The sequence below is a fragment of the Arachis stenosperma genome, chromosome 4 (genome assembly GCF_014773155.1).
Source record: "Arachis stenosperma cultivar V10309 chromosome 4, arast.V10309.gnm1.PFL2, whole genome shotgun sequence".
Lineage (NCBI taxonomy): Eukaryota > Viridiplantae > Streptophyta > Magnoliopsida > Fabales > Fabaceae > Arachis > Arachis stenosperma.
In genome coordinates, this window is record NC_080380.1 from 72,034,097 (window position 1) to 72,046,068 (window position 11,972).

The window sequence follows — 11,972 nt, forward strand, 5'->3', positions numbered from 1 at the left end:
CATTTTGTTTTTGCTTTTTTCATTGATTTTGTAACTTCTTATGATCATCAACCTACAAAAAACATAAAATAACAAAAGAAAATATATAAAATATAATCATTGGGTTGCCTCCCAACAAGCGCTTCTTTAATGTCAGTAGCTTGACAGATGGCTCTCATTGAGCCTTACAAATGATCAGAGCAATGTGGGAACCTCCCAACACCAAACTTAGAGTTTGAATGTGGGGGTTCAACACCAAACTTAGAGTTTGGTTGTGGCCTCCCAACACCAAACTTAGAGTTTGACTGTGGGGGCTCTGTTTGTCTCTGATTTGAGAGAAGCTCTTCATGCTTCTTCTCCATGGTGACAGAGGGATATCCTTGAGCCTTTAACACAAGGGATTCTTCATTCACTTGAATGATTATTTCACCTCTATCAACATCAATCACAGCCTTTGCTGTGGCTAGGAAGGTGGTGCGCGAAATTGTGAACTATACTTTTTCACAACTCTCATAATCCCTGGTACTGGCTCCAAAAACTTGGTGCGCTCAATACCATGGCATTACACAACTTCGCACAACTAACCAGCAAGTGCACTGGGTCGTCCAAGTAATAAACCTTACGTGAGTAAGGGTCGATCCCACGGAGATTGTTAGTATTGAAGCAAGCTATGGTCATCTTGTAAATCTTAGTCAGGCAAACTCAGATATATATGGTGATGAACGAAAATAACATAGAAGATAAGGATAGTGATACTTATGTATATCATTGGTGTAAGAGCTTCAGACAAGTGTATGAAGATGCCTTCCCTTCCGTCTCTCTGCTTTCCTACTGTCTTCATCCAACCCTTCTTACTCCTTTCCATGGCAAGCTCGTATAGGGTCTCACTGTTGTCAGCAGCTACCTCCCATCCTCGCAGTGAAAGCTAATGCACACACTCTGTCACAGTGCTGCCAATCACCGGTTTGGTTCCCTCCCCTACCGGAATAGAATAACTCTTTTGCGTCTGTCACTAACGCCCAGTAGGTTACAGGTTTGAAGCACGTCACAGTCATTCAGTCATTGAATCCTACTCAGAATACCACAGACAAGGTTAGACCTTCCGGATTCTCTTGAATGCTGCCATCAAGTCCTGCCTTTACCACGAAGACTCTGATCTCACGGAATTTGAATGGAAGAACAATAGTAATTGCATTAATACTCGAGGTACAGCAGAGCTCCACACCTTAATCTATGGTGTGTAGAAACTCCACCGTTGAAAATACATAAGCATAAGGTCTAGGCATGGCCGAATGGCCAGCCTCCCAATGATCTAAGAACTAAAATGTCCAAAGATGATCTAGAGATCTAAAAGTGATCAAAAAGATTTCTATACAATAGTAAAAGGTCCTACTTATAAGAAACTAGTAGCCTAGGGTGTACAGAAATGAGTAAATGACATAAAAATCCTCTTCCGGGCCCACTTGGTGTGTGCTTGGGCTGAGCAATGAAGCAATTTCGTGTAGAGACTCTTCTTGGAGTTAAACGCCAGCTTTGGTGCCAGTTTGGGCGTTTAACTCCCATTTGGGTGCCAGTTCCAGCGTTTAACGCTGGGATTTCTTGAGGTGACTTTGAACGCCGGTTTGGGCCATCAAATCTTGGGCAAAGTATGGACTATTATATATTGCTGGAAAGCCCAGGATGTCTACTTTCCAACGCCGTTGAGAGCGCGCCAATTGGGCTTCTGTAGCTCTAGAAAATCCGCTTCGAATGCAGGGAGGTCAGAATCCAACAGCATCTGCAGTCCTTTTTGGTCTCAGAATCAGATTTTTGCTCAGGTCCCTCAATTTCAGCCAGAAAATACCTGAAATCACAGAAAAACACACAAACTCATAGTAAAGTCCAGAAAAGTGAATTTTAATTAAAAACTAATAAAAATATACTAAAAACTAACTATATCATATCAAAAACATACTAAAAACAATGCCAAAAAGTATACAAATTATCCGCTCATCACAACACCAAACTTAAATTGTTGCTTGTCCTCAAGCAACTGAAAATCAAATAAGATAAAAATAAGAGAATATGCAATGAATTTCAAAAACATCTGTGAAGATCAGTATTAATCAGATGAGCGGGGCTTTTAACTTTTTGCCTCCGAACAGTTTTGGCATCTCACTCTATCCTTTGAAATCCAGAATGGTTGGCTTCTTTAGGAACTTAGAATCCAGATAGTGTTAATGATTCTCTTAGTAAAGTATGATGATTCTTGAACATAGCTATTTATTGAGTCTTGGCTGTGGCCCAAAGCACTCTGTCTTCCAGTATTACCACCGGATACATACATGCCACAGACACATAATTGGGTGAACCTTTTCAGATTGTGACTCAGCTTTGCTAAAGTCCCCAATTAGAGGTGTCCAGGGTTCTTAAGCACACTCTTATTTGCCTTGGATCACAACTTTATTCTTTTTCTTTCTTTTTCTTTCTTTTCGGTTTTTTTTTTTTTTTTTTTTGAAATGCTTTTTCTTGCTTCAAGAATCATTTTATTGATTTTTCAGATCCTCAGTAACATGTCTCCTTTTTCATCATTCTTTCAAGAGCCAACATTCATGAACCACAAATTCAAAAGACATATGCACTGTTTAAGCATACATTCAGAGAACAAAATATTGCCACCACATCAAAATAATTAAACTATTATAAAATTCAAAATTCATGCAATTCTTTCTTTTATCAATTAGGCACGTTTTATTTGAAGAAAGGTGATGGATTCATAGGACATTCATAACTTTAAGGCATAGACACTAAGACACTAATGATCATAAGACACAAACATGGATAAACATAAGCATTAAAATTCGAAAAACAGAAGAACAATAACAAGGAAATCAAAGAACGGGTCCACCTTAGTGATGGCGGCTTTTTCTTGCTCTTGAAGATCCTATGGAGTGCTTGAGCTCCTCAATGTCTCTTCCTTGTCTTTGTTGCTCCTCCCTCATGATTCTTTGATCTTCTCTAATTTCATGAAGGATGATGGAGTGTTCTTGATGCTCCACCCTCAGTTGTCCCATGTTGGAACTTAGTTCTCCTAGGGAGGTGTTTAGTTGCTCCCAATAGTTTTGTGGAGGAAAATTCATCCCTTGAGGAATCTCAGGGATCTCATGATGAGTGAGATCTCTTGTGTACTCCATCCTTTTCTTGGTGATGGGCTTGTCCTCATCAATGGGAATGTCTCCCTCTATGTCAACTCCAACTGAATAACAGAGGTGACAAATGAGATGAGGAAAGGCTAACCTTGCCAAGGTGGAGGTCTTGTCCGCCACCTTATAGAGTTCTTGGGCTATAACCTCATGAACTTCTATTTCTTCTCCAATCATGATACTATGGATCATGATGGCCCGGTCTATGGTAACTTCGGACCGGTTGCTAGTGGGGATGATTGAGCGTTGTATGAACTCTAACCATCCTCTAGCCACGGGCTTGAGGTCATGCCTTCTCAATTGGACCGGCTTTCCTCTTGAATCTTGCTTCCATTGTGCGCCCTCTTCACATATGACTGTGAGGACTTGGTCCAACCTTTGATCAAAGTTGACCCTTCTAGTGTAAGGATGCTCATCTCCTTGCATCATAGGCAAGTTGAACGCCACCCTCACACTCTCCGGACTAAAATCCAAGTATTTCCCTCGAACCATAGTGAGATAGTTCTTTGGATTCGGGTTCACACTTTGGTCATGGTTCTTTGTGATCCATGCATTGGCATAGAACTCTTGAACCATCAAGATTCCGACTTGTTGAATGGGGTTGGTAAGAACTTCCCAACCTCTTCTTCGGATCTCATGGCGGATCTCCGGATATTCACCCTTTTTGAGTGAAAAGGGGACTCGGAGATCACCTTCTTCAAGGCCACAACTTTATAGAAGTGGTCTTGATGCACCCTTGAGAGGATCTTCCATCTCCCATGACTCGGAGGTGGAAGCTTTTGCCTTCCCTTTCCCTTTTTAGAGGTTTCTCCGCCTTGGATGCCATAATGGTTATGAAAAAGCAACGCTTTTACCACACCAACTTAAAATGTTGCTCGTCCTCGAGCAAAGAAGAAAGAGAGTAGAAGAAAAAATGAGGAGAAGGGATGGTAGTGTGTTCGGCAAGAAGGGTAAGAAAAGGGGTTTAGGTTCGGCCATTATGGGTGGGTTTGGGAGGGAAAGTGGTTGAATTTGAAGGGTGAGGTTGGTGGGTTTTATGAAGGATGGAGTGAGTGGTGAAGAGAAAGATGGGATTGATAGGTGAAGGGTTTTTGGGGAAGAGGATTGAGGTGATGGTGAATGGGGAGAAGAGAGAGAGTGATGGTAGGGTCCTGTGGGGTCCACAGATCCTGTAGTGTCAAGGAAAGTCATCCCTGCACCAAATGTTGCTCAAAATCACGTTTGAGCCATTTCTGGCGTTAAACGCCGGGCTGGTGCCCATTCTGGCGTTTAACGCCAGTTCTTGCCTTTACTGGCGTTAACGCCAGTCTGGTGCCCCTTCTGGCGTTAAACGCCCAAATGGTGCCAGACTGGGCGTTAAACGCCCAACAGCTAGCATTACTGGCGTTTGAACGCCAGTTTCTTCTCCTCCAGGGTGTGCTATTTTTCTTCCGTTTTTCATTCTGTTTTTGCTTTTTTCATTGTTTTTGTGACTTCTTATGATCATCAACCTACAAAAAAGATAAAATAACAAAAGAAAATAATTAATTATAAACATTGGGCTGCTCCCAACAAGCGCTTCTTTAATGTCATTAGCTTGACAGAGGGCTCTCATGGAGCCTCAGAAATGCTCAGAACCGTGTTGAAACCTCCCAACACCAAACTTAGAGTTTGAATGTGGGGTTTCAACACCAAACTTAGAGTTTGGTTGTAGCCTCCCAACACCAAACTTAGAGTTTGACTGTGGGGGCTCTGTTTGGCTCTGTTTTGAGAGGAGCTCTTCATGCTTCCTCTCCATGATGACAGAGGGATACCCTTGGGCCTTAAACACCAAGGATTTTTCATTCACTTGAATGATTAACTCTCCTCTATCAACATCAATCACAGCCTTTGCTGTGGCTAGGAAGGGTCTGCCAAGGATGATGGATTCATCCATGCACTTCCCAGTCTCTAGGACTATGAAGTCAGTAGGGATGTAATGGTCCTCAACTTTAACCAGAACATTCTCTACAAGTCCATGAGCTTGTTTTCTTGAATTGTCTGCCATCTCTAATGAGATTCTTGCAGCTTGCACCTCAAGGATCCCTAATTTCTCCATTACAGAGAGGGGCATGAGGTTTACACTTGACCCTAAGTCACACAAGGCCTTCTTGAAGGTCATGGTGCCTATGGTACAAGGTATAGAAACTTCCCAGGATCCTGCCTCTTTTGAGGCAGTTTCTGCCTAGACAAGTCATCCAGTTCTTTGGTGAGCAAGGGAGGTTCATCCTCCCAAGTCTCATTTCCAAATAACTTGTCATTCAGTTTCATGATTGCTCCAAGGTATTTAGCAACTGCTCTTCAGTGACATACTCATCCTCTTCAGAGGAAGAATACTCATCAGAGCTCATGAATGGCAAGTAAGTCCAATGGAATCTCTATGGTCTCAATTTGAGCCTCAGATTCCCATGGTTCCTCATTGAGGAACTCAGAGGAGATTGGTACACGCCCATGAGGTCTTCCTCAGTGGGTCCTCCTCCCTTTCCTCTCCATATTCGGCCATTCTATGGCTTTGCACTCTCCTTTTGGATTTTCTTCTGTATTACTTGGGAGAGTACTAGGAGGGAGTTCAGTAATTTCTTGCTCAGCTGACCCACTTGTCCTTCCAAATTTCTGAGGACCTTGTTTCATTCATGAAACTTTGAGTGGTCTTTATTAGATCAGAGACCATTGTTGCTAAGTCAAGTATTCTGCTTAGAACTCTCTGTCTGTTGCTGAGAAGATGATGGAAAAGGCTTGCCATTGCTAAACCTGTTTCTTCCACCATATTGTTATTGAAACCTTGTTGAGGTCTCTCTTGATTCTTCCATGAGAGATTTGGGTGATTTCTCCATGAAGAATTGTAGGTATTTCCATAGGGTTCTCCTAGGTAATTCACCTCTTCCGTGGAAGGGTTCTCAGGATCATAAGCTTCTTCCTCAGATGAAGCCTTATACTGTTTGGTGCATTTTGCATTCCAGACAGACTTTGAGAAATCAAATTGACTTGTTGAGTCAATATCTTGTTCTGAGCCAAAATGGCGTTCAGAGTGTCAATGAGCCAAACAATCAATTCTTGAGCTTCTGCAGGCGTCTTCTTCAGATGAAGAGTCCTCCAGCAGAGCTATCCAAGGACATCTTAGATAGTTCAGAGGACATCATAAAAATACCTATGATGCTCCATTCAGAAGCATGTCTGAAGGACATCTTCTGATTAATGTTTGTATCTTTCCCAAGCTTCATAGAGGGATTTTCCATCCCTGTCTGAAGGTTTGGACTTCCACTCTAAGCTTACTCCATCTTTGTGGTGGAAAGAACTTGCCAAGAAGGCATTGACTAGCTTTTCCAAGAGTCCAGGCTTTCTTTAGGTTGAGAATCCAACCATATTCTAGCTCTGTCTCTTACAGCAAAAGGGGAATAGCATCAGTCTATAGACCTCAGGGTTAACCCCATTAGTCTTGACTGTGTCACAGATTTGCAAGAATTCAGCTAAAACTGATGAGGATCTTCCATGGAAGTCCATGGAACTTGCAATTCTGTTGCATTAGAGAACTAATTGAGGCTTAAGCTCAAAGTTGTTTGCTCCAATGGCAGGGATAGTAGAGATGCTTCTCCCATAGAAGTCGGGAGTAGGTGCAGAAAGTCACCCAGCACCTTCCTTGCATTGTTGGCATTGTTGTTGTTTTCGGCTGCCAGGGTTCTTCTTCTTTGAAGAATTCGGTCAGGTCCTCTAAAGAGAGTTGTGCTTTGGTTCTCTTAGCTTTCTCTTCAAGGTCCTTTCGGGTTCAGGATCAGCTTCAACAAGAAATGCCTTTGTCTTGCTCCTGCTCATATGAAAGAGAAGAGAAAAAGAAAATGTGGAATCCTCTATGTCACAGTATAGAGATTCCTTGAAATGTCAGAGGAAAAGAAAAATAGAAAGAAAAGGGGAAGAAGAATTCGAACTTAATAGATAAGGTTCGAATTGTGCACTTAGAAGGAGTGGTACTCCATAAATAGAAGGATGTGAGAGAGGAGGGAAGAGGATTTCGAAAATTCAATTAAAAGATTTTGAAAACATTTGAAAATTTGTTGGATAATTTTCGAAAATGAAAGTGGAAGAGAAATCAAGTGATTTTTGAAAAAGATTTGAAATTAGAAACTAAAGATTTGATTTGAAAACTAATTGAAAAAGATATGATAAAAAATATGATTGAAAGGTTATTGTCTTAAAAAGATGTGATTGAAGATATGATTTGAAAACCATTTTAAAAGATATGTTTTGAAAAATTATTTTAAAAGATTTGATTTGGAAAATTAGTGACTTGCCTAACAAGAAAAGATATGATTCAAACATAAAACCTTCCTTAACAGAAAAGGCAAAAAATGTTCAATCAAATCATTAATTGTTAGTAAGTATCTTTGAAAAAGGAAAGAAATTGATTTTGAAAACATTTGATTGCAAAGATATGATTTGAAAAAGATTTGGTTTTGAAAAATTTTGAAAACTTGAAAAAAATTGATTTTGAAAACAAAATCTTCCCCCTAGCACCATCCTGGCGTTAAACGCCCAGAATGGTATACATTCTGGCGTTTAACGCCCAAAATGCTACCTTTTGGGCGTTAAACGCCCAACCAGGTGCCCTGGCTGGCATTTAAACGCCAGTCTGCCTTCTTCACTGGGCATTTTTGAATGCTCAGCTTTTTCTGTATAATTCCTCTGCAGTGTGTTCTGAATCTTCAATCCCTTGTATCATTGACTTGAAAAGACACAAATTAAAAATATTTTGGATTTTTAATAATTAAAATGCAACAAGAATCAAATAACAATGCATGCAAGACACCAAACTTAGCAGTTTGTATACTACTGACACTAATGAACTGAAAATGCATATGAGACACACAAAATACTCAAGTCAATAGAATTCAAAGATCAGAGCAAGTGAATCATCAAGAACATCTTGAAGATCACTAGACATATGAATGCATGCAATTGACACCAAACTTAGGATGAGACACTAGACTCAAACAAGAAATATTTTGAATTTATGATTTTTTTAATTTTTAAATTTGTGTTTTTCGAAAATTAAGGGAAAAAGATATCAAAATTCTTAATGAGAATTCCAGGAATCAGTGCAATGCTAGCTAAGACTCCGGTCCAGGAATTAGACTGGCTTCACAGCCAGCTTCCAAGAAAGCTTCGGTCCAAAACATAGACATGACCAAAGGTCAGCCAAGCCTTAGCAAATCACTGCTCCAAAAGCAAGATGATACGAAATCAACAAGCTCTTGTGGTGATAAGTTGAAACCTCGGTCCAATCAGATTAGACATGGCTTCTCAGCCAGCCAGATTTCAACAAATCATCATGAAACTCTAGAATTCATCTTCAAGAATTTCGAAAAAAATACCTAATCTAAGCAACAAGATGAATCGTCAGTTGTCCAGCCTGAACAATCCCGGGCAATAACACCAAAAATTTGATGTTGTTGCGGATCTTGGCACTGATGTTACCAAAGGCTTGCTCAAAACTAGAACAATCCCCGGCAACGGCGCCAAAAACTTGGTGCGCGAAATTGTGAACTACTTTTTCACAACTCTCATAATCCTGGTACTGGCTCCAAAAACTTGGTGCGCTCAATACCATGGCATTACACAACTTCGCACAACTAACCAGCAAGTGCACTGGGTCGTCCAAGTAATAAACCTTACGTGAGTAAGGGTCGATCCCACGGAGATTGTTAGTATTGAAGCAAGCTATGGTCATCTTGTAAATCTTAGTCAGGCAAACTCAGATATATGGTGATGAACGAAAATAACATAGAAGATAAGGATAGTGATACTTATGTATATCATTGGTGTAAGAGCTTCAGACAAGTGTATGAAGATGCCTTCCCTTCCGTCTCTCTGCTTTCCTACTGTCTTCATCCAACCCTTCTTACTCCTTTCCATGGCAAGCTCGTATAGGGTCTCACTGTTGTCAGCAGCTACCTCCCATCCTCGCAGTGAAAGCTAATGCACACACTCTGTCACAGTGCTGCCAATCACCGGTTGGTTCCCTCCCCTACCGGAATAGAATAACTCTTTTGCGTCTGTCACTAACGCCCAGTAGGTTACAGGTTTGAAGCACGTCACAGTCATTCAGTCATGAATCCTACTCAGAATACCACAGACAAGGTTAGACCTTCCGGATTCTCTTGAATGCTGCCATCAAGTCCTGCCTTTACCACGAAGACTCTGATCTCAGGAATTTGAATGGAAGAACAATAGTAATTGCATTAATACTCGAGGTACAGCAGAGCTCCACACCTTAATCTATGGTGTGTAGAAACTCCACCGTTGAAAATACATAAGCATAAGGTCTAGGCATGGCCGAATGGCCAGCCTCCCAATGATCTAAGAACTAAAATGTCCAAAGATGATCTAGAGATCTAAAAGTGATCAAAAAGATTTCTATACATAGTAAAGGTCCTACTTATAAGAAACTAGTAGCCTAGGGTGTACAGAAATGAGTAAATGACATAAAAATCCTCTTCCGGGCCCACTTGGTGTGTGCTTGGGCTGAGCAATGAAGCAATTTCGTGTAGAGACTCTTGGAGTTAAACGCCAGCTTTGGTGCCAGTTTGGGCGTTTAACTCCCATTTGGGTGCCAGTTCCAGCGTTTAACGCTGGGATTTCTTGAGGTGACTTTGAACGCCGGTTTGGGCCATCAAATCTTGGGCAAAGTATGAACTATTATATGCTGGAAAGCCAGGATGTCTACTTTCCAACGCCGTGAGAGCGCGCCAATTGGGCTTCTGTAGCTCCAGAAAATCCGCTTCGAATGCAGGGAGGTCAGAATCCAACAGCATCTGCAGTCCTTTTTGGTCTCAGAATCAGATTTTTGCTCAGGTCCCTCAATTTCAGCCAGAAAATACCTGAAATCATAGAAAAACACACAAACTCATAGTAAAGTCCAGAAAAGTGAATTTTAATTAAAAACTAATAAAAATATACTAAAAACTAACTATATCATATCAAAAACATACTAAAAACAATGCCAAAAAGTATACAAATTATCCGCTCATCAGAAGGGTCTGCCAAGGATGATGGATTCATCCATGCACTTCCCAGTCTCTAGGACTATGAAATCAGTAGGGATGTAATGGTCTTCAACTTTTACCAAAACATTCTCTACAAGTCCATGAGCTTGTTTTCTTGAGTTGTCTGCCATCTCCAATGAGATTCTTGCAGCTTGTACCTCAAAGATCCCTAGCTTCTCCATTACAGAGAGAGGCATGAGGTTTACACTTGACCCTAAGTCACACAGAGCCTTCTTGAAGGTCATGGTGCCTATGGTACAAGGTATTGAAAACTTCCCAGGATCTTGTCTCTTTTGAGGTAATTTCTGCCTAGACAAGTCATCCAGTTCTTTGGTGAGCAAGGGAGGTTCATCTTCCCAAGTCTCATTTCCAAATAACTTGTTATTTAGCTTCATGATTGCTCCAAGATATTTAGCAACTTGCTCTTCAGTGACATACTCATCCTCTTCAGAGGAAGAATACTCATCAGAGCTCATGAAAGGCAGAAGTAAGTCCAATGGAATCTCTATGGTCTCATTTTGAGCCTCAGATTCCCATGGTTCCTCATTTGGGAACTCATTGGAGGTCAGTGCACGCCCATTGAGGTCTTCCTCAGTGGCGTTCACTTCCTCTCCTTCCTCTCCAAATTCGGCCATGGTCATGGCTTTGCACTCTCCTTTTGGATTTTCTTCTGTATTACTTGGGAGAGTACTAGGAGGGAGTTCAGTAACTTTCTTGCTCAGCTGTCCCACTTGTGCTTCCAAATTCCTAATGGAAGACCTTGTTTCAGTTATGAAACTTTGAGTGGTTTTGATTAGATCAGAGACCATGGTTCCTAAGTCAGAGGGGTTCTGCTTAGAAATCTCTGTCTGTTGCTGAGAAGATGATGAAAAAGGTTTGCTATTGCTAAACCTGTTTCTTCCACCATTGTTGTTGTTGAAACCTTGTTGAGGTCTTTCTTGATTCTTCCATGAGAAATTTGGGTGATTTCTCCATGAAGAATTGTAGGTGTTTCCATAGGGCTCTCCTAGGTAATTCACCTCTTCCATTGAAGGGTTCTCAGGATCATAGGCTTCTTCCTTAGATGAAGCATCCTTAGTACTGCCAGGTGCATTTTGCATTCCAGACAGACTTTGAGAAATCAAATTGACTTGCTGAGTCAATATCTTATTCTGAGCCAGTATGGCATTCAGAGTATCAATCTCAAGAACTCCTTTCTTCTGACTAGTCCCATTGTTCACAGGATTCCTTTCAGAAGTGTACATGAATTGGTTATTTGCAACCATTTCAATGAGCTCTTGAGCCTCTGTAGGCGTCTTCTTCAGATGAAGAGATCCTCCAGCAGAGCTATCCAAAGACATCTTGGATAGTTCAGAGAGACCATCATAGAAAATACCTATGATGCTCCATTCAGAAAGCATGTCTGAGGGACATCTTCTGATTAATTGTTTGTATCTTTCCCAAGCTTCATAGAGGGATTCTCCATCCTTCTGTCTGAAGGTTTGGACTTCCACTCTAAGCTTACTCCATTTTTGAGGTGGAAAGAACTTTGCCAAGAAGGCATTGACTAGCTTTTCCCAAGAGTCCAGGCTATCTTTAGGTTGTGAGTCCAACCATATTCTAGCTCTGTCTCTTACAGCAAAAGGGAATAGCATCAGTCTGTAGACCTCAGGGTCAACCCCATTAGTCTTGACTGTGTCACAGATTTGCAAGAACTCAGCTAAGAACTGATGAGGATCTTCCATTGGAAGTCCATGGAACTTGCAATTCTGTTGCA

At 41.1% G+C, this 11,972-nt stretch overlaps 1 non-coding gene across 1 annotated transcript; it reads left to right on the top strand.

The window, feature by feature from the left end:
* The first annotated feature begins 11,610 nt into the window (after positions 1-11,610).
* On the top strand, positions 11,611-11,718 carry LOC130978142 (small nucleolar RNA R71). Its single transcript, XR_009085801.1, has one exon. It is a non-coding gene; the product is annotated as a small nucleolar RNA R71 (small nucleolar RNA).
* Positions 11,719-11,972: the final 254 nt, after the last annotated feature.